The following is a 23,033-nucleotide window of genomic DNA, read 5'->3' as shown; positions in this document are numbered from 1 at the left end:
CCCCCGATTTTTGTAAATAAAGTTTTACTGGAACAGAGTCGTGCACACTTATTTCCATACTGCCTGCAGTGGCTTTTGGGCTACGATGACAGGCAAGTAGCTGCGACACAAAGGCTGTGGCTCTCAGAGCCTTAAGTATCCACGACCAACCCTCAAGGAAACAGGTGTCTGACACCAGCTGGATGGGATCAAATATCCTGAGCGACAGTGAAAAATCAAGGTGAACTAAGAAGCAGATGTGCAGCATGCCAGGCACCTAGTAGCCACAATATATAAAGAGCACTTATAAAATAAGGACACACACACACTTAATTTCTAAAAATGGTTAACAACAAAAAAGGCAAATCAACGGAGAAGAAATGCAAGTCACCAACTAGCTATAAAGAGTGGCTCCAGGTCACTGATAATTGAAGTGATACACAGGACAAAGAGATGTCATTTCTTCCCTATTGGAATCTCAGGGGTTGAAGAAGGAACCACAGGACTGACCGACCCATAGTTCGTCCTTCTGCCTCTCTCCCACCAGATGTAGCATGTTCCCAGGCCAAGGGGAATGGGTGTGCTTTGCTGTGGTTTCGGGGTCACCAGGAAGCTCAGAGTACCCGAGAGCCACATACCCTGGCTGTCTATCGTGTCATCAGCATGGCGTACAGAGCAGACCCCATGCCTTTCAGGGTAATCTGCTCCCTCACCCTACTGTCGTCTCCATTTTCTGGAATTCTCTGTTCTCCTGCCCAGCAGGCCTTGGTAGAAATATATGCCTCTGAGCGGTGAGTTCTTCCTCCACCCTCTTGGGGAACAAAACCTTCCCACAAGACACCACCAGCCAGCTGGCCCACCCTCCAGAGACCGCACCCTGCTTTGCCTCCCCGGGCCACCTCTTTCTGCTTTGCCTCCCACATTCTCTCTTGTTCTCTCTGTTCTCATCCTACTAACGCCACATCTGGTCTTGAATTCTCCAAGCTCGTTCCTGCCTCAGGGCCTTTGCACCTGCTGAATGCCGACCCCTCCCCATCATTCCTGCTTTAGTTCAAGAAAAGTTTAAGGCCAAAAGTAATTCCCATTTCTCTAACATTTTCTTTGGCAATCTGGATCTATCTGCCGGAATACACCCTCACAATAAATAGCTCTGTGAAGGCTAGCAGCACAATTACTAAAATGGCCAGCCAGTGTCATGGCTAGGACATCATGAACTGGAACAGCTCAGACTCTCGTAATTTCAAGCCCAGGTTCATTTTCCTAGGCCACAAGGTTGACCACAAGGGAGAATAAACATCCCCCACTCGGTCTGAGATGTCACAAGCAGTCTCTTTTAAGAACGCTGGTTCAAGGGTAAGGACACGTCCTTCAATCAGACTCCAGGCACTCAGTGGGCGGGACCCTCTGGCAAGAGGCCAAAGGTGTTCTCTGCACCATCGGGCTGAGATTTATTAGGTCAGCGAGCTTACAGACTGCCCACAAGCTGCCCTCCCGGCAGCAGGGGGCCTCGCCATTACTGGCCACGGGTGGGGCAGCCAGTCCACAGGAAGTGGCTGCCACTCAGAATGTACCCTGTGCCAAGCACCCAGCCAGGCTTTTGCTGAAACCATTCCAGGGTCACTTCTGGCAGCACAGTAGCTGGGCAATCCCATGCAGGAGGGCTCAGAAACCCCATCTGTCATTACAAAGATGTGTGACTTAGAGAAAGGCCTTAACCCTCTCTGGGCTTTAGTTCCTACTTTGGAGAAAGGCAGTACCAAGGAGCCCCTCAGGGTGGTGGACAACATACCATACTAAGCCACAAAGAACTTCGGATCACCAGTCCCTGGGGGACCCTTGACAAGTTCCCGAATTCTTAGCCTTGGTTTCCCGATCTGTCTAAGCTGGTGTGAAATCAGAGGGGGTTGAAACTGCTGCCTCATCGGCCTGTTTTGTCTGTGCCAAAACTCTGAATTAGATAACACTTTTAAAATCAGAAAGCCTTCACATGAAAATCTGAACCTCTGGCTTCCTTTGCTGGAGGAACAGATGATCCAGGAACCCGGGGCTCACATTCCCCCGGGGCTAGGCAATAGCCACATCCTTTGGTCAGGACCTGGCCAGTCTGCCGGTCTGCTGCAGACTCCACTATTCCCTAGTGTTGACCCAGGCCTCTTTATCACACCTGCACTCCCCGCAAGGCCCCTGTAGATCCAGGAAACGGTGACCCCTGGACTGGATATTCTAAGGGCCCCCTCTGCTCTGGCTTTCCATGACTTTCCTGATATTCACATGCTATTAGAGGCCGCCCTGCCATCCCCTGGGGTAGGGAGTGGAGAGCTGCCTCTCCTGGCTCTGTGAAGGGAGAGGCCCTGCCTTTGCCAGGGTTCCGATCCGGTCAGCGGAAAGATGATAGCTCCTGGGGGGTACTGAGCAGCCACCAGGCCACACTGAGCTTGCACCGCCCTCCGTAATGACCTGCAGTGTGTAATCTAGCCCCATGGAGAGACCTAAGGAAGGAGGGCTTTTTCCCCAGGCAATTTCCTGATCGTACAATTTCAGGGTTGGAAGGGACTTTAAAATGGCATCTAGACGAACCCATCATTACTGTCTTGCTGTTGGCCCAGCACTGCTGGGAACTGAAAATACAAGACGTGGCAAAAGCAGCCCCACCCGGGCATCCTCCCAGGCTGCGGAGGCCAGGAGAGGAAGCAGGTAATGACAACGCAGGATCGCAAGGGCTCCGGGACCCCACAGCTACTGGCACTCAGCCGTAAGAGGGGCTGAGTAAACAGCGTGTAAATAATCTTCCCTAATTCTCCGGACAACTCTCCCAGGAGGTGCTGTTTCTCATACCGTTTGCAAGGGAGGACTCTAAGGCTCAGAGAGGTTAAGGCCCTTGGAGGAAGTTGCACAGCGGTAGGATGCTGGGGCAGACTTTGATCCTGGAGAGGCCTGGGACCAGAGCCTGCTGAAGGGGCAAATGCCTACCTTTCTCTTGAGGGATAAGCAGAAGAGAGAGCGAGCCTGGGGTTGGGGAGGGCAGGACAGGCACAGAAGTCTGGGGCCTCCTTAGCAATCCAAGAAATTCACATGCAAACAGGAGGAGGCATCCCTTGACCCCGATAAGCCTGGCACAAATTCGCAGGCACCATGATGCCAAGTGTCCGGTGTACGTGTAGTCCCAGAACCTCACGCTGTGCTAAGGCAAAGTAGACTTGTCAGCCATACGAGGAACCACCGGAAGTACTAGGGCAAGAGACATATAGGCAGGCTCCATGCCCCACCAACACTACTCCAAGGCGAACACCAGAGCCATCCAATGTTATCAAGGAAAGTAAGGAGCGCCTTCCAGAATGTTCTTATATGTGCAAGAGGAAGAAAAATCCCGGCTCATATTAATTTTTTTAAAAAATGAGGGAACTGTTTCTGTTATAATGTCAAGGTGCAAGGAGTCAGGAAACGGGCTGATTAGCAGGACGGCCCGGGAGGAGTCCGGGATTAGAGAGCAGCGCAGATGAAGAACTCGGGCAAGGAATGCAGGCCAGAATCGCTACTGCCAGCGATCCTGCTTTGGGACCTGCGAGAAGCTCTTTCTATTTGCCCCCACTCAGCATTCATTCATTCAGCATGTCTGCCTTGAACACTTGCCGCGCGCCCGGTAACCTGCCGGGCCGGAGGCCGAGGCAGGGACCACGCGGAGGAAGCCGCTGCGGTCCGAGGTGCTCCAGGGAATCAGCAAAGCACGAACCGCGTTCTTGGTGAGAGGTGCAGAGGCCCGTGATGAAGAGTGGAGAGGAGGGCCCTGAAGGAGCCGGCAGCAGAGGTGTGCATGCCATGCCCGGCATATCCTACGGGGAGCCCCTAGGGCAAGCCAGTGCCAGGATCACAGAACCTTCCATGTCCTGACGCTTCTGCGTTCCAACGGCTGCCAGTTGTCGCAGCTTCAGGAGGACCTTAACCTAGACTACCATGACGCGCCTAGACGCCCAGTGCGGCTTCGAGAAAAGAGGTTGAGCCTGGCCCACCTGGAACCTTCCCTGGGAGCTCTTGGATTCTGCCCGTTTCAGGGGCAACAAGAGACCCCCCCCACCACCCCGCAAAGGAGGCCGGCTGTGCGGGGCTACAGCCTTCTAGAACGAAAGGACATTCCTGTGGGGCATCGAAGGCCTCAAACAGTAACTTTGCTTCCACTCTGCAATCCTACTCCAGGAAATGGCTTGCCGCACGGTTTTGTGCCCAAAGAGGTTTATCACCGTGTTATTTTGAATAGCAAGATGCAAGAGAGCTGCAGCGTGCCCCACCTTAAGGAGGGTATTAAGAACAGCGAGGTGTGTTCAAGCAGCCATTCTATGACGAAGAAGTCTCCATCGTTAGTAAAGCCCTTGAAGAATTTAAGATAACACGGGGAAACATCTGCTGTACTGTTAAATTGGAAAAAAACAAACCAAAGAAACAATACCAGAATCAAAACTACAGTCTTAACAATACAGGAATCAAAAATGCAGAGAAAGGAAATACTCTAAAATGCTAAAATCAGTACTTTCCGGGACGATTTTTGTTTTTTTTTTGTTTTGTTTTGTTAGTTTTTTTTGCTCTGTTTTGTTTCCTCCGGGTCATTATACTTTTTCTCTGTTCTCAGGATTTTCTTCAGAGGCCATGGTCACTTTCGTGGTAGTCAAATAAGACAATTAAAAACAAAACAAACCCTAAACCAGTAGTAATGGCACCTTTAAAATTTTCTCTTGCGGCCCAGTGCTGGGCTGGCTGGGTTGGCGTCTCCCCAGAACCTTGACCTAGTGATCTCTCCGGGGCTGTATGTAACGAGAGAGTCTCTCAGGATTGGGGATTTCACTTCCAGAGGCTTAGGCCTCTGGAAAGGAGGAAAATAGGGAGCAATAAAGAAGACCAACAGGGACTGCAGGTAAGGATTGTGTAACCGTGCAGACCCAGCAAAATATGTAAATTGGAAAAAAAAAATACAAATGGCTCCCAGGAATGACGGCTTAGAAAGACTGTCCTGGACCCCCATGCTCCCGAAGGCCTCACCAGGCCCACACTCCTCTCCTGGAAAGCCCGTGGATGGTGGCAATGTCACTCAGGAACATAGACAGGTCCTTCCTGGACTCGGAAAGCTGTGGCCCAGGCTCACTGTGGTTCTATCTCCTCCTACCCCTCCCGGTGGGAAGGTAACACAATGTCTTGTATCATATACATCAGGGCTGAAGGTCCGGCTCAGAGAGGTCATCCACTTGCCCGAGGCCACACAGCTGGTCAGGGACGTAGCAGGGAGTGGGACTCAGGCCTCCAGATCTGCAGCGCTCTACCCCAGAGCACAGCTGGCCCAGGAGCCATGTGCTGGCATCCAAAAGTCTGGGTTCCAATCCACGTCAGAGAGTCACTCGGCCGCTGCGGGTCTCGACGGTCAGCCGGAGGAGATCAGGTTTCATCTGTGAACTGGAGGTCCCCCCCAACGTCCCTGCCCCATCCAGCACAGACAAGGTGCCAGGCAAACGGGCGTTAGAGCAAAGAGATCAGCATGGACTCCCAGGAGGAGAGCTGGCTCTGCTTAGACATTTGGCAGAATGTTTCCACACTGCTTTCTGGCCCAAGAGAGCCGGTTTCTGGCCAACTGTGCTCAATGTCTGTCTAATTCCAAACAGATGGGTCTGCGCCCTGCCCCCCACTCTTCCTCCACCGCCTCCTGCCCACCCCCCTCCCCTTGCTTCAGGGGCCTCCTGCCTCTGACAGGGCCAGAGGGAGGAGCTGAGGGCTTGCTGGTTCTTCCTAACACCACAGAGGCAGAGACTGGGCGTCTAGACCCACACTAGCCAGAGGAGGAGCAGACCCCATCCCCTGGGGACACCTCTGTCCCAGCACACGTCAGTCACAACCACCGGAGTCTGATTCTGGCTCTGTCAAATCTTGGCTGGGACCACTGGGCAAAGGTCTTCCCCTCTCTGTGTCCCCTGTAAAGCAGGCATAGCCAGGCTGAACCAAAGCCACATTTTAATGGACCCGAGGGTTCACGCAAAGACTTAAAAAAGCCACATTTTAATGGACCCGAGGGTTCACGCAAAGACTTAAAAAAGCCACATTTTAATGGACCCGAGGGTTCATGCAAAGACTTAAAAAAGCCACATTTTAATGGACCCGAGGGTTCATGCAAAGACTTAAAAAAGCCACATTTTAATGGACCTAAGGGTTCATGCAAAGACTTAAAAGAGGCACGCCATGGGGGGCAGAGATGGGCTCTGCTGTCGCCTCTCCTGCTCTGTGTCATATGCACAGTCCAGTCCCCTGGGATCCCCAGGACCTCCCTACGGCGGGCAGCATGGTAGGCTTTACCCATGGACTGTGGATCGCTCCCAAAATACTGATCTTCAACGAGGGCCAAAGAAGTCGTAATCATCCCAGTTTTTCAGATGAGACTTGGAAACACAAAGAAGTGAAGAACTCATCCGAGGTCACCTGGCCTGGACGAGGCCCAGCCAGGACTCAGGAGGCTCCCCCCAGGGGAGAGCCCTTCACCACCAGGCAGCGCGCCTGCCTCCAGCAGACAGCGCCATTCCGCAGGCGAACAGATTTTGTAGCTTCTCCCAAAGGCAGCGCTGAGTGGGAAGGCCGGTCTGGAATCTGGGGAGCCTGCAGCCAGGTGAGCTCCAGAGCGGAGGACCCCCTGCTGGCTTCACACGTGCCAACTGGCCCCAGTCCCGGAGAGACGCCGGAAACCGTCGCCCCCCGCGGTTCCCTCTCCCGTCATCCACTTCGCAGCCGGCACCCAGGGGATGTGCCCCTGTACATTGTTCTAGATCAGGAGGAAGACAGCCTCGAGGAAGAACTTTAAGGTCCCCCACCTCCAGAGCCAGCCAATTTGTGTGGGGTTCTCACTAAAAGGGTCTGTCTTATCATAGTGTTTGCTTCAAGCAGTGAATGTCTTCCTTTTTACCTGGCCATTTGTTTCCAGAGAAAAAGGCTTCCACGGAGGGGCCAGGAGCCTCGCTACTGTTGGGCTCCTGAGATAGATTACATGTCGGAGAGAAATGAGAGAAGACTGGGACTTTCGGGCAATTGTAAAACCCTGCCAATTAGGGGGTTCAACCAAAAAAAAAAAAAAAAATGGAGCTTCCAGGCTTCCGGGGTGGAGGGAGCTCAACGTGTTTTCCTAGACTTGCAACACCACCCAGCACGAGGTTGGAGGGGGAGCTCCCAAGGAGTCCGTGCGTGAAGTTCTGCAGCCGAGGGCAGTGGACGGGAGGTGCTGTGGTTCCCGGGAGCACTACGGGTGGGAAGGAGTTAGGACGTGGGGACAAGGGACCACATCTCCTGAGAACCCAGGGCGTGGGGATGGCAGGACACTCAGGTACATGGCTGGACTGAATTCTCAGGACCCTTCAGGCAAGCTGGGCCTGGAAGTCCCAGGAGCCAGAAGAGAAAACAGAGGGTCAGAGAGGCAAGCAGACCTGCCCAAGCCCACCTGAGTACTGATTCTTGAACTCAGATCTGGCTAATCCCAGCACACCCATCCATGACCGCTAAGGCTCATGTTTGCTCAGTCACCCCCAGGAGAAGGGGCTGCTTTCTAACAAAGGAGGAGGTGAGGTGTTGTTTTACTCCAGGTGGAGAAAGGGAGTTTGCCTCTATTTATTTATAGGTCAAAAGTTCAAGAAGGGGTTTGAGGGTGTGGATAAAGCACTGGATTGGGAACTGAATCACCCAGGTTTAAATCTTGCCTCTACAATGAGGGGTGTGTGTGGGGGGGGCTCAGCCATTTAAGCGTCTGCCTTCCGCTGAGGTCACACTCTCAGGGTCCTGGTATCGAGTCCCAGGTTGGGCTCCCTGCTCAGCGGAGGGTCTGCTTCTCTCTCTCCCCCTGCTCATGCTCTCTCTCCCTCTCCAATAAATAGATAAAACCTTAAAAAAAAAAAATCTTGCCTCTCCTATGAATGCTGTGTGATCTTGGGGAGATGACTTCAGTTCTCTGTGCAATGGTATCCTCAGCTGGGAAGAGGGGGGGCTGGGGTGGTAGCTTGTTTGATCCACGTGCTTCCCTCCAGCTCTGGATCAGACTGCCACATGTCAGCTCAGCGTGGGGGTTAGGAGCAAAGCCTCCAGCGCAGGATTGCTAAGTTCGAGTCTCAATGCGGTCCTGCATTCCATGAACTCAGGCATGTCTGTTTTCTGTGACTCATGCTGCCCTGCATAAAATGAGGATAATGATACCAGGGCATAGGCTCCTATGACAATTAAGTGCAAATAATGTGTGTGGAGCACGTTGGGGGGTGCTCTGCCTCAGTGGATATCAAGACTCAAGCCATAGCCATGCAGAGCGCAGGACAACCTCACTGCGAGAAGGAAACAGCTTTCCTGCTTGGGACAGGGGTAGTCTCGCTCCTCAGTGCCTTCTTTCTGGAGGACTAACGGCAGCCAGGAAGCTCCACATGCCCCAACCTCCACCCCAGCTCACAGACACGTCAATCCCGGTGGGCCCTGGTCATGATTGGGTGCTTAGAAATCTGTGGGGTTGCCCACTGGCTTCCAGAAGGGAGGCATTCGCAGGATGTCAGCGTCTAGAGGGCTGCGCCGAATCCTCCCATAGGACCCTAGAGGGGACAGTGCCCACCCCCACCCTGAGCTCATTAAACTCATTCCAGAAAGGTCCATCTGGAGGAGGGGATGGTGTCTATTATCCCCGGGGTGGAAGAGGGTGGTGCTCAGCTGAGATGCTTAGAGGGAAGGCACGGGTCTAGTCCAGAAGACCAGGCTCAGCAGCTGTGGAAAGGTCATCCCTGCGCTCACTGACCCATCCCCTGGCTCACTGTGCTGGGCTCCAGGCTAGTCACGAGGGCGCAGAGCTGAATGTAGCACAGTGGGACCCCCCAAGAGCCGCTGTCCCGCGAGGGGCCGTGGGAATCCGTAGACAGTGCGTACATGTGCTAACCCAGCTCTTTCCCTCTACAGCCTAGGAGGAGTCGAGACCAAGGGTCAGTAAACAACAGCCCACGGGGCAAAGCTGGCCTGCCTCTAGTTTTTGTAAACGAAGTTCTGCAGGAACACACCTGCGCCCGTCACTGAAGCACAGCCCGTGGCTGTTTTCGCTCCACGATGGCAGAGACCAACAGTCAAACCGAGACCCACAAAACTGATCATATTTACGATCTGGCCCTTTAGAGATCAAGTGGGCTGTCCCTGCGGGCCCGGGCCACCTGGATCCCTCTGGCACACTCAGTCGTGGTGAGATGAGAATGTCCCACGGGGATAGGGACAAGGGCAGAGGCCAGCATGAAAGCAGATGGGGCACGGGGGACAGTTGCCCAGGGTGGTGGCCCTCCTGCTGAGGTAAAAAGGGCTTGGCAGAACTCCCTGCTTGGTGAAGAAATAGGAGTGGGTGCTCTCGGCGGACGGACGGCACGTGTGACGACACACGGAGAGTGAAACACTGAGTTGGTCGTACGTGCAGTGCAGGTGGAGGGGGGCACACGGGGGACACCAAGGCTTCTGGGGCAAATCCGTAGCCATCGGTCCCAATCCGGATGGAACAGAGCAGCCAGTGAAGGACTTCCTAGTTCTCTAGCCTGGTACAGGTGACACGCCTGGAGTTCAGGTCATCTTTTCAGAGGTTCTCCCAGTCCTTGAGCCATAGAATTTAGCATCTAGCAGGGGAATCTGACAGGCAAACACCAGGTCGGAGGAGCTGAGTGCCCGGGAAGGGCACAGACAGGACGGGAGCGGGGTTCTGTGGAAGGAGGAGATCGGTCCCTCTGGGAAAAGGCTGAAAAGGGTCCCAGGGGAAAGCCAGCATTTTTGGAGAGCCCTAGGAGCTCACATGTTGGGAACGGGTGCTCCTGAACAAAGAGAAGAGGTCACAAAACTCAGGACCGGTGGACGGTCCCACTTGGCAGGTAGAGAAGTGAGAGACCCAGCTACAGGGAGAAAGGTGGGCAGGCAGGTAACCTTGAAGTTGGAGGCCTACGCAGGATGACACGGGCTCCCAGAGGAGGGATAAGGCCAGTGAGGGGTGCAGGCGTGGTTTCCCAGAGGAGGGAACGTTGTCACTGGAAGGGCTTAGGGAATTAGCCGTAGGATGTCACTACTGTCCATTGAGAGGCACAATGTCACACTTGGGAAATGTCTGTTACCTCAAGGCCAAGGAGGCTACCACGACAGGCCTTCCCCTTGCTCCCTGACCATCTGCTGGCCCCTCACTTCCTCTGTAGGGGTCCCCCTCTGTCTGCTGCTCAGATGCTCCAGGCATGCTCCTGCCCTCTTAGGGTGTGGTGACAGCTGTCCCCCAGGTAACACAAGGACAAGGCTGTCACCTCCTCCAAGTCTCCTGAGGGCAGCCAGCCCCAGCCACCCTCCACTGGCCACTCTAACTCTCACCACTTCTCACCCTCCTATGAATGCCGGACTCCATTTGCTAACTTCGGAGTTAACCAGAAGCCCCCCCCACCCGGAGGTATAATTCACGAGGGATGGCTTGTGAGTTACCGAGGCATTGCCAGCTCTCTGAAGTCCACTGGTGAAAAGAGGCATTCATTCAATACTTGTCAATTGATTTAAGGAATCAGCCGGAGTGGGGAGCCACAGTCCCCACCGGAGCAGCAGGAAGGGGAGCCTGCATTTCAGCGAGACATCTCCCAGATTCCTTCACGCGGGTCCCATGCTAGTGACCGAATCGAAGCCAACCTTTTGTCTTTTTATTTTTTGAACTTCTGTGTCTTTTCAAAGGCTAAGAGGATGCATGTGCCTTTGTAGTGTTCATACCACCGGCTTCCAGACAGAAGTATTTCAGGACAAAGGCTCCCAGCCTGAGCGTTGTCCCTGACAGACACAGTGCAGCCCGTCCCCTGCAGCCAGGGTTTCAGGAAATCCCTGGGCCCAGGCGCTGTGGGCTCCTTCTTTGATATCGGCCCTGCCTAAGGGGCCAGATGTTCTCGCTCTGGTGGCTAAATGAAGACGGTTACGTCACCAGCAAACATAGGAAGGAAAAATGAGGAGCGTAGTCCAAACTTGTCACCCAGCCCTTGATCTGGTTTCCAGGGAAGTGAGGGGGGGGGCAGTGTCCTCTCATATGTGTCCCAGGCTTAAGGTCCTGCTCCATGAGGCACTCCCTGCACACAACCCTAGCTGTGTCCAAAGGTTCCCCCACCTGGCAGGAGGACAGATATGCCGGCTTAAGTCATGGCGGTATTGAAAATTCAATTTCGTAGAAATGATGTATAGTGGGTGACTTCTGTGGCAGTAACTTTAAAAAATATTTTATTGGCATTAGAATATGCATAGTATATGTGATAGGAAGTATATATACACACAAATATATGCACATTCACATAGGGTATGTGCATATATGCGCACAAAGAGCACACATCAGCATATGTGCGCACAGACAGCACAAATAGCATTTAATACATGCCTGGCACTGTTCTGAGCGTTGCGCATATCCACTCATTTAATGCCCATAGGAATCTTATGTAGTGGGTTCTATTATCCCATTCCATAGAGGATGGAAATGAGGCAGAGAAAAGTCAAGTCTCTAGTCCAAGGCCACTCAGCTGGTGGCAGGTGGACCTGGGATGTGAGCTCACTTCTCCCTTAGGCAGCCTGTTAGAAAAGCCATCTTCTCAAACACTGCACCTACACTCCTGAAATTGTGTTCCCGGGACCCCCGGGGGTCACTGAGGTCCTTCCAGGGAGTTCATGATGCAAACCAGTTTCATACTACTCCTAAGACATCATTTCCTTTTCCCTGTCTTACGAAGGCACGGGCGAGTGTTCAGAGGCAAGGGACGAGGGATGTCAGCACCGATCAAAGGCAGAAGCAGACGGGAGACCCTGCCTGTTTTCATTTAAGCCAGACACCAGACAGATCTGTAAAACCAACACGAGTCTTCTCTCTCATGTTCTATTCTGGCACGTAGTCGGTCCTCGTCATCCGTATGTGACCAGGTGATTCACCTATTATTGTTATTTTTCAAAGAAGGCACATATCTGAAAAGCACTTCTCAGGGTTCATGACTATCATGACACATGTTACGAGAGAGAAGCCATGTACAGGAAAGATGTTTGGGGCCATGGGTAATGTTTAAGACGGCAAAGGAGTGAGGAACACAAGCAGCTTGAGAACCACAGCAAGCCACCAGGCAACGCGGCTCCACAGCCCAACCGCAGGGTCCTGGGGAGGGTCTGGCAGTTTGGTCGGGACTCCTTCTGCATGGTACAGGAGGTAGAGCACTCCAGGCCCCGAAATGCAAAATGCTCAAAGATTCCCCAGGCACCATGCCAGCCAATATGCCTCTCCCCACTGTGTGTGTGTGTGTGTGTGTGTGTGTGTGCATGTGTGTGTGTGTGTTCACTGATGTTCCCGTGTGTGCGTTCACCGGTGCTCACGTGTGTGGTCACCAGTGCTTACGTTGTGGGGAGCTGGGAAGCACAGCTTTGGAAGGCCATCTTCTCTTCCTCATATCCATCCGTTCAAACCACCGAGGAACTAATTAAGAGCCGGGTAGGACCTGGTGCCGCTGCTGTCGATTAATCTGCCGCTCCCGACCATTTTTATTGTGGAGGGATAACTTCCAAGCCACAGCTCTCTGGCTTCCCCCTGGATGCTGGAATGCTGGGGACACCTAAAGTTCCATAGGATGTGGGCATCCTATGCCCCTCAGGGTCCCAGGGCGCTCTGAGTTCCAAGGAAGCCCATGGGACTTGCAAACCCTGGAGTTCTGCAAAATTCCTGCAGCCTATAGGATCCAGGAACCAGAGCAAAGGATTTGCAGATATTGCCAACACCCAGAATGTCAGCATCCCGGTTCGTGCTGCAGGAATATAGTCTTCCCCGTGAATTACCAATATCCCAGTTTTACAGATGAGCATGAACTGGGTGTAAACTGGGACTCCAGCTCCAGTCCCACCCGCACATAGCTGAGAGCACCTGCTTCCCCTGTCATGCCGCTCGCTGCTCCCTAGAAGGGGAGGGCTGAGGACCAGCTCCCTCTCCTAACAGAGGCACATGTTTCTGTCCCAACTTCCTGTCCCATCTGCCGCTCCCGCTCCCGGGCCTGGACTCAGGGCCCCGCTGACAGCAGACCAACTGCCTTGCTAAGGTTAGACCCCGCCTGCTGCTGCCTCCACGCCCTGGCCCCATCTTCCCCTGAGTCCTAGCAGGGATGGCCTTCCAGTCTGCCTTCCTGCCTTTGTCCCACAACAAAGTCACAGGCAGCCAAAACATTTTCAGGGTAGTTCAAATGAAGGAAAATCCTAAAGCATAAAGATGTTCAACAGAGCGCTGTTTATAACGATAATGATACCTATATCATGTGCCTGTATTACAGAGAAATACGTAGTAAGGGAAATGGCTAAGTCACTCGGTACCACCACCTGACGGAACAGCACATAGCCGCGACGCGCCAGTCCTTCACATAGCCTCCAGAAGCGCTCCCTGAGAGAGTCCCCAGTCAGGTACTGGGGACGCAAATGGGGAATGACCCGGCCCAACCCTCATGGGGATTTCGGTTAACTGTCCCTCTGCCTGTCTCTGAAGTAACGAGAGCCAATTCCATTCTATTCAACCGACAGAAGACAGAAGCCAATCCGTGGCTCCTGCCCCCAAAGCCTTCCCTCCCTTCTTGTTTTCCGCTAGCCAATCCCCCAACACAGGGGGCATTTTTAGCACCTGGTGGATGCCATTGAGCAACACAGCGACATGGCCCTGGGACGTTGTCCACCGGCTGGCTTTGATTCCCGGTCACACCTTTCTTCCTTCTCCCCATTATCCAGATCAGAGGGGTGGCTTGCTCTCTCAGCAGGTGCACTTGCTTTACTTAACCTGAGGCAGGCACAACAGCTCGTCTGGGCTGAGCAGTGAGCAGCAAGGGGACAGCAGGTAGTCCCAAAGTGAAAGGACCACGAGCTCCCAGAAATGGGATCCCCCCCCATTTCCAGTTCTTCAGAAGCTGGAGGCAGAAGTCACAAGAGGTGTGGAAGGCTGGCTGATGCCCCGGGAAACTGAAGATGAGAGAAATAGTCCCCAAGAGGGCCCAAGCCTGCACCTAGCCCCGCAGAGCCATCAGCTGGCTGGACAACATGGGTATCAGCCCAGCGGCTGGGGCTGGTCCTGTGTGGCCGCGACAGGCGGTCAGCTGTGCCTGCCTTCGTGCATCCGTGTCCTTGCAGATGCAGAGTGGGACCCGGCACAGGCGGATTTTCAGTAAGTCCCCGTGAAGAGTGAGCCCCACTCATGCTCCCCAAGGAGCTGCCAGTCGAACAAGGAAAACACACACAGGCCCCGCCTGACGGGTCAAGTGTGGTCAAGCCACACACAGGGGTGCTCTGGAGGATCCAGCGGGGAAGCCGGAGAAGGGGGCGTGTCGGGGGAAGGGACTCCCAGCAAAGGTGACACTTGAGTTTTGAAGAGGGATGATTTCAACAGGAAGGTACGAAGAGGAGGGTGTCCGGGTGGAGGGACGAGCTCGTTCCGAGTCCTGGAGACGTGAAACGGACTCCATTTAGAATGAATGGCTATTCCTGATAAACACAGGATGATCGAGATCTACACAGGCGTATCTAGAGCCCCCGCAGAAGCCACATCCGTACGGAAGACCTGTAGCTCCGGTGCCTGACGATTAGTTTTTTCAACTGTGATATAACGAAGTCCCTGACATCAAACTTCTGATTGCCAAAATATTCACTTTGAAGATCTTTCTCTCTCTCTCTCTGGCTAGACGGGTGACGGGCATTCAGGAGGGCCTGCTGCGGTGAGCATCGGACATAGTAGGGAACGGATGAGCCCCTGAATTCTACTCCAGAAACCAATATTGCCCTGTATGGTAACTAAGTAAAATTTACATTATAAATAAATAAATAAATACATAAATAACAAAGACATCTGTCTCCAAGACAAGCATCACCAGAGACACTAGATAAACAGCAATGCCCCCCCCCCACAGAAGTCCCCTTTTAGAAAGCCGGGGGGTGGGGGGACAACTCGAAGTGACCCCACTCTTCCCTTCCCAAGGCCTCATTCTTGCTTTTACGTTTTCAGTTCACCAATAAAGAGGAAGCCTGCCAAAGCCGGGCACCCCACCCCTCAACCCCAGAAAAGGCGGGACCCCAGTATCCTCACTGGCTCAGATCTGGGTCCCGAGGGCTCAGCATAAGAAGCCAGGAAGGGGGGTGTTCCTAGGGTGTGTCCCTGGAAGTTGTCCCAGGGCGAAGCCCTACCCAGAACAGTATTTGCAACTCAGCGCTGGAGGTCCGGACTGCTCTGTGTCCACAGGGTCCTAAGCACCCTCACGTAAAGCAGCTCATCTGACCCGCATGACATCCGGATGAGGATGTCACTACTGCTGTCTTTGGTGCGTTTTGCCCACGAGAAAACACGGATCAAGGCAGGCCCAGCACCTTGCCCGACATGGTACATTACAGTGGGCCACAGAAGTGTGATCTGAACTCAAGCCTTCTGCTTACACTCTTCATCCTGCTCTTAAAACTCCTCCGTGGCTCGCAGGAGAGTGGTGTTAAGGCCAGGATCCTGGGTGGGCCTTGTCCTGTCCTGCTGTGGCGTTTGGACTCTGTCCCAGGAGAGGCATGGACACTGAAGACAGGAACGACATGACTGGACGCCCTCCGGGAACAAAGTTTATTGGTCAATGTCCAAACGCTTCTCATCCAGACATGACTGGAATAAAAATTAGTCATTTGAGGCCGACTCAGTCTGTGGGCTTGGCTTCCCAAGCACAAAGGAAACTTCCATGCTTCTGGTGGTCTGGTGCCCACCCTCCCTGCCTCTTGGGGCACGAGTGTCACCAAGGCCTCTGGGCCCGGCCACTGTGGTTATTCCGAACGTGCGTCCTCCTGTGGAGGAAAGGTCTCCGCCTCAGCCGGACACCTGTCCCAAGCCAGCAGGGAGGCCAGTGTGGCTTGGCTAGGAATAACAACGCGGTGACGTGTCACACTGACTACCGGCCAGGCACCGGGCCTGGCTTTGTGCGCCGCGTCTCACCCTGACAGGCCCTCACGGGAGACGGTCTCCCTTATGGCTGGGAATCTGGGAGGCAGAGCTAGAGAGACACAGACGGAGGAACCCCCAGACCCACCTCAGGCAAGACCTATTATGATGAACCCTCAGAGCCCGTAGATCCCGGGGGGTCCCCCACCCCTGCTGGGTGGGACTGGCCCCATCTTCCCAGGGGAACGAGGCTCAGCAGGTTAGGGACCGCGCCAATGCTTGCTGCTTCCCCACTTCCAGCCGGGTTGTCAGCCAGGGCTGGACCTTTGAGCCCCTTAGGGAGGGCATGCACCACTGCCCACTGCCCCGGTCTCAGGTGGGTGCCGGACCTTTCTGGAAGATGCTAAACTCCTGCAACCACGGTGAAGAGCATGTGATTTGACGTCCAGAGCATCCGTGGGTTCCCCACTCTGTTCTACAGACGAGGCAACAGGTGCAGGGAGCCCAGGGCTCCGAGGGCACTGGGACCAGTGAGGGACCGAGGAGGGCTGCTGCTGGAAGACACGGGTCTGCAGCCGGGTGGGAGAAGGTGCGAGCAGAGGGAGCAGGCAGAAACCTGCGCTGTCACCAGGTCTCCATTCCTCACCGCTGGCTCTCCTGTGCCGGCTCTCAGACACCGCTTGCAAATGATGTGTGGACGGATGAGCCTGGGGGACTATCTGGGACTGGCGGGGGTATTGGGGCTCAAACACTGTGACCACGCAGTTACCATCCCCTCTGGTTTTCTGTGTGTCCACCTCCACCTGCTAGTGAGCCCAGGTAAAGCTCGTGCTGGCGATGTCCTTTGGCCCTTCTGACCTTGGCCACTCGGGCTGTCTCCGACTCACTGCTCTAAAAGAATCAGGCAGCAAGGATCACGGACAGGCAGCATGGCCAGGGGCCTGGGTGCCAGAGGCAGACCACGTGCCTGGAGATCCCGGCTCCTCTGCTTACTGACGGCTGAGCAATCTGTGGCTGAGTTACTTAACCTCTCTGTGCCTCCACCGGCGAAGAAACACGGAGCATGACAGCAGCCGGCTCCCAGGGTGGCTGGGCTGGAGGAGAGGGGGGACGGGCTAAATGTGTTGATGCTTGGGGCTCTAAGAAGAGCACGTGGCCCACAGGCAGACCTTTATAATTGTTGGCGAATGCTCTGCCAGCACCTGCACTCCCGAAGTTTGTGTGATTGCTCAGAACACACTCCCGGGAGTGGGATCACAAGGTAGAACTCTTGTGGAATGGCCGGGAAAGTGCCTTTCAAAGTCCCAGCAGCACTAAGAAGAGCAAAAGTCTTTAGGTCTCATCGGTTAGTCCAAGAACAAGGGCTCCGAGAGCTCGGAGGAACCGGAGGGCAAGTCCACCCTCCTAGAGCCCCAGGATCCCCGCTGCCAGCCTTCCCACCAAGTCTCCATCCTCAGCCTCCTGCTGTAATGAAGCCCTGGTGCCCAGTCACCCCTGCGGCCCTAGGGTCCCCAGGAGAGAAGGCATTCTTCCCGACCCAGCAGGAAGCCTGGCCCAGCCCAGGGAGGCTTAAGTTCCAGCCCTGGGCTGCAAGCCACTTTCCTAGGGCTCGTCTGGTCTGGTCTTGTCTTTTCTTTCCTTTTCCTTTTTCCTTTCTTCTTTTCTTTTCCTTTTCTTCCTTCCTTCCTTCCTTCCTTCCTTCCTTCCTTCCTTCCTTCCTTCCTTCCTTCCTTCCTTTCTTTCTGATTTTATTTATTTGACAGAGAGAGAGCACAAGAAAGGGGAGCAGCAGGCAGAGGGAGAGGGAGAAGCAGGCTCTCCGCTGAGCAGGGAGCCCGACGTGGGGCTTGATCCCAGGACCCCAGGAACATGACCTGAGCCAACGGCAGATCCTCAAGCAACTGAGCCACCCACGTGCCCCTAGGGCTCATCTTTCATTTTAAATCCATAACTCGTATCATTATTTCTTAAAGAGAACGCCCAAACTGCATTAGCTATAGGCCTCCCTGTAGTTCAGAGGCGCATCTGTGCCTAGCACCGATCTGTTAATTTGTCTGTTTCTCCCACTGAATTACCACCGTCTTGAGGACAGAGCTCTTGTCTCACTCGGTTTTATCCCGTCCTCGGCACGGTGCCAGGGACCCAGGAGTGTCTGCTGCCTGAGCGAACGAATGAATGCTTGAGTGGATGAGAAGGCAGGCAGGAACCCCACGGCCCCAACCGAGACCTCTCTGTGAATTCCACTTGCTCCCATGGATTCCCTCCTTCAAATCGCCCCGTGCAGGCTCGCCCTTCTGCACCTGCCATCCATGCAGCTCCTCGAAGCTGGCTCCCCGGTCTCTCTCCCAGGGCCCCTGTGCCCACAACTGTTGCTGAAAGAGCAAAAAACCTTAAAGAAAGTTTAAGGTTATCAGCAACAGAAATCCCACCCTGCGGCCCATTTCCATATCTGTGACCTAGCCCATTTCCATATCTGTGACCTAGCCCATTTCCATATCTGTGACCTAGCCCATTTCCATATCTGTGACCTAGCCCATTTCCATATCTGTGACCTAAGACCGCCTCTTATCCAGGGAGTGCCTTGGCCTCCAGTTCGCCTCTGGGCCAGCTGATAACATTTACATTTTTTGGAGGAAATGCTTGAGTTCTGAGGGAGAGAGAGCCCATGTGTGTGACTCCTCAGGCCTGAAAAGATGCACAGGAGCAGACAGGCTTCGCTTTCCAGGGTGAAGCCCCTCGGGGAGGGTAATGAGTCCCCCATGCGTGATCTGATCAGCAGCCCGGGCTCTCTGTCTTTGCTGCTGTGCTCTCTCCTCTGGGCAGTGTGACGGGATTCCACCCAGGGCTCCTCCGAGTGCCCCTCCAGGACCAGCAGGCCACACAGGCTCTCCGTCCCACCCCGCCCCACCCTACTGATGTTTATTTACGTTCTGGCTTCCTGTCCATCTCTCTTCCCCTTGCCCTTCTCCGGCTTCCGGCTAACGCGTGAGCTCCCTGGGGCTCTGTCTGCCCAGGACAGTGCCTGGCACACAGAAAGAGCTCAGAAACAGCTACTGATGCACGACCAGAAGTAGTATTTGTCAAGTTCACCTCCTACAAGTGCTCTGCTGGGAGCCGAGACACACATGTGTTTCCAGTTAAAGCCTCCGGGCTGGAGCAGCTCAGCCCGGCATGCCCCACGGCAAGAGAGGAAATGCCCTCTCCCCAGAGAGGCCCACTTCTGCTTTTATGCCCGCAACCTGAACCTGATCGAGGGCTTGAAAGCACGGGACCGCAGCCGCCCACCCCTGCCAGGAAAAGGCTCGAGCACACACAGCCCCATGCAGATGCCCGAGAGGCAGCCGGTAAACACTTGCCGGGAGTGACGGACGTGGGCCTCACCAACGCGCCATCTCCTTCCTGCCGCCGCTAGGAGCCTCAGCCGTCTCGGGTCTGTGGGACAAACGCTCCCCGTCACCCTTGGCTTGGGTTTTCCTCTGGGGCACCAGCCTCCCCACAGGCCATCGGCTCTGACGCCAACAGGCCAACGGGCACTCAGGGTACGTTTGCCTCACTGGCTCGTTGTACAACGTTGCAGAAGTTAATTATCTTTTTGGAGTCTTGTTTCCTCATTGGTACTTGGGCTGCTTGAGGAGCAGTAGCAGCAAGGGAAGGGTCTGGAATAGGGTCTGACCCGTGGTTTAATAAACGCGGTGCTCGGTGGTATTGGCCGTGAGACTGGGCCAGCATCACTGAGACAGACGTGGATTTCAAGAATGTTGCGGCTAGCTTCGCCAGTGGGCGCTCACCGTGGTTTTAATATGCATGTGTGCTGCTTTAGAAACGATCTAGACGACGTGCCTCTATAGGCGTATTCACACATATATATGATGGGTACGCACGTATATGCTGATACATATACACAGGTCTATAAATACAGATATGTGTATACGCATAATATATATGCACACACGGATGCATGCACACACACCCCAGCTCTGTCTGCTCAGAGGGCCCAGGGGGAGGCTATCTCAGCAGCCACGGACATATCCATGACCAGATGGTATTTCTAGACACCATTCTCCACTGAAAGGAGCCAGGCCCCTTGACCGTTGGCTGATGCCATCATTAACCAAGGAATAAGGCCAACACTACAGTAATGGGACAGACCAGCCCCGGCCCTCCACTTATGAGGCATGGAGGACACCCCCTGAATTCTGTGGGATGCTGGGCAAAAGCAGGAATGTAAATGGAATCACGAGGGAGCATCAGGCAAGCACCAACCAAGGGACACTCTGAAAAATGACTGGCTTAACATGTCAAAAACATGAACGTCACGAAATGCAAGAGTGAAGAAGTTTTCCAAAAAGGCCGTGTGCCCAGTAGGTTTTCTTTTGCTGGATAGGACCTCACTTGGGGGCCTCTGGTGAAATCAGAAGAAGTTCCGAGGCTCAGATAACAGCCGCGGACCCGTGCTAAGTTTCTGACTTGGTTGTATCACAGTTTTAAGAATCTTTGGGTTTCAGAAAAAATAGAGAGGACAGGATAGAACAAATATAGTAAAATGTTAGGACTTAAGGAATCCAAGTGAGGGGTATCCAGGAATTTTTTGGTTCTTCTTGCAACTTATCTGTAAATCTGTAATTATATCAAACTTGAGCAATTGGAAAAAATGTAATTGAAAAACATGCTCTGGGTTCATGTGCTGAGAAAAAGTGACTACAGTGCTTAGCACAATAATCTGAAGCTAGTATAATAACAATTATTATTACCAGAATGGTGTATGTGGCACACAATGAGCTTGAAATGGATGGACGATATCATCGCTGTTAACATCATCGTCACCACCACCTCTGTTGTCCCTGGTGTGCTCGATACTATGTAGCAAAAACCAGTATCTTTTCTAATTGTTACTTCTAATTACTTCATATCTGCTTAAACTCCACTGTTTGAAAGTCTGCTGTGGAAACACCTGTTTCAAGTGACTCCAACACTCACCGGCAATGGTGAAAACTTAAAACCCAACCAAGAGGAGAGAGGCAGGGCCCATTTCCAATCCAGAGGTACAGATACACATCAGTTCAATTCTTTTCCATCATCTGAAACTCTGCTTCGTTCTTGCTAGTTCTGGGGGAACCCGAGGCCAAAAAAAGCCCAGATCCTAAAGACACAACGTGGGGCCTTTGCCTATAGTCCTCCTGGCCACCTAGAGTTTCTTTTCTGACCTGTCCCTAAGCACCGTGCAGCTCAGTGACTGGCCCTCTTCTTCAGCACTGCACATTCCCTTATTCAGCAAGTAAAATCTTCGATTATGGTTCCAGTCCTGACCCACCCAAGATGGCGGGACTATTGCCAAGTCCAAGCTTCTCCCCATGGGTCTGCTGTATAGAACTGGCTGTACTCAGCCTGATTCTGAGGTGGGATAAGTTCCCAATCGTCATGATTCTGTTTAACACATTCTTTGAGAGTAAATCCATGGTGTCTCCCTGTCATCTTTTGTCTCTAGCATTCCTCCTTCTTCCAAGACTCACAGGCCCTGTATCTTTAGCTCACTTTCTTCCTCTCACTGTTTCTCATCTCTCTTGCTCCATCTTCAGCCGATGGGGAACACTATGGCCATTGCTTCATTCCCTTTACAGGAGACCCAATACTGTGTCTGATCTTCCTGTGACCATGGGAAGGCTCTTATTTGTATCAAGGTACCTGCATATGTAAAACTGATAAATCTCAAGGTCCAAGTGGCTTAGTTTTTACACAGACTCACATACAGTGGCCATAAGTTGGCTGGCCAAAGAAATTCTAGAAGTAATTCCATTTTTATGGATAGGTAAGTAGATAAATAAATAGATGTACTCACCAATAATTCTATAGAACAGTCATACACACACACACACGGACAAACCCTCCTTCTTCTACAATGGCCGTAATTATATCCAAGCTGAGTCAGACTCTCAGAGCAAAGAGACACCCCAGGATGACCATAGGTTTCCCAAGACAGCTTTCCTTGCTGATGGAAACATTCTCAATGTACACTGTTCAAAAGGGAGCCACCAGTCACATACGGTTATTGAGCACTTGAAATACGGTGAGTGTGACTGAGGGCTGCATTTCTCCTTGTGACTAATTTCAATGAATTAAAATTTAAATAGCCACACATAGAGTGGCCTCATGTGGACAGCTTAGCTCTAGATCAGGAGCAGGCACACTCTTCCCATGAAGGACCAGACCGTGAGTATTTTCGGCTTTCAGGGCACACAGCCCTCTGTCACCACTGCCGTTGTGGTGTGACACATATCTGAAGGAAGGAGTGTGGCTGGGTACCAATAAAACTTTATTTATAAAAAAAATGACTGGGCCACTTTTGTCCTATGGGTCAGAGTTGTTTACTGACAGTCACTACAGTACGGTGTCATTTCAGACTTCTCTGGGATGGCAGGCACTGGTCACAAGAGGCTGTTTCTAATCCAGGTTTTACTTACTTGTTTAATGAGAACACAGAAGGCCTTCCTCTTAAGAAAATGAGGCTGCTTGATATGCTAATGACCCTGCATTTTTCCTGAGGTAGAAAGTGTCCCCTCTTAATGGCATATCCCTGGGAAAGAAGGCCAAATTACAAAGATACCAAGATACAAGGGAACACCTCTCCCCGCCTACTCAAAGTTAATCTATGGAAGAAACCAGAAAAGACAACACATCTCACTCATTGCTGGAGGGAGAGGGTGGTCCTTTACCTCAGGAGGCTGAGGGACTGTCCATCTCTGGCACTCAGAGGAAACCGTCCTGGTCACAAAGCTCAAAGTGTTTGCTCACCACAGCTCCTGGCGATGATTATGACTTCTATTGGCATTTCCGGGTCAGAGAAGTTGATCCTGAAAGTGGTCCCGGCTGGAAGGGAAGAGGAGAAAAGTTCAAGTCAGTTTTGACATTTAGTTCATCCACTGCCTTTTGATGATTTTATTTACTTATTTGAGAGAGAGAGAGAGAACGAGAAGGGGAGGGTCAGAGGGGGAAGCAGGCTCCCTGCTGAGCAAAGAGCGGGGCTGGATCCCAGGACTCTAGGATCATGACCTGCGCCGAAGGCAGTCGCTTAACCTGCTGAGCCACCCAGGCGCCCCATCCACTGCATTTTGAAGATGACGAAAGACAATTC

The 23,033-nt window shown here is 53.1% G+C and overlaps 1 protein-coding gene across 6 annotated transcripts in view; it reads right to left on the bottom strand.

Moving 5' to 3' along the window:
* Positions 1-23,033, bottom strand: part of ST3GAL1 (ST3 beta-galactoside alpha-2,3-sialyltransferase 1) — an 88,867-nt gene that overhangs the window by 48,070 nt on the left and 17,764 nt on the right. For 3 of the 6 annotated variants that reach the window (XM_082719597.1, XM_082719599.1, XM_082719598.1), the window contains exon 2: positions 22,615-22,768. The gene's annotated coding sequence lies outside the window, so the exon portion shown is untranslated. The remainder of the gene's footprint in view (positions 1-22,614; positions 22,769-23,033) is intronic. The other 3 variants (XM_082719600.1, XM_082719603.1, XM_082719604.1) reach the window with 1 other exon arrangement.

The sequence above is a fragment of the Mustela nivalis genome, assembly GCF_964662115.1.
Source record: "Mustela nivalis genome assembly, chromosome: 2".
Taxonomy (NCBI): domain Eukaryota; kingdom Metazoa; phylum Chordata; class Mammalia; order Carnivora; family Mustelidae; genus Mustela; species Mustela nivalis.
This window is presented reverse-complemented; position numbering and strand designations above follow the sequence as displayed.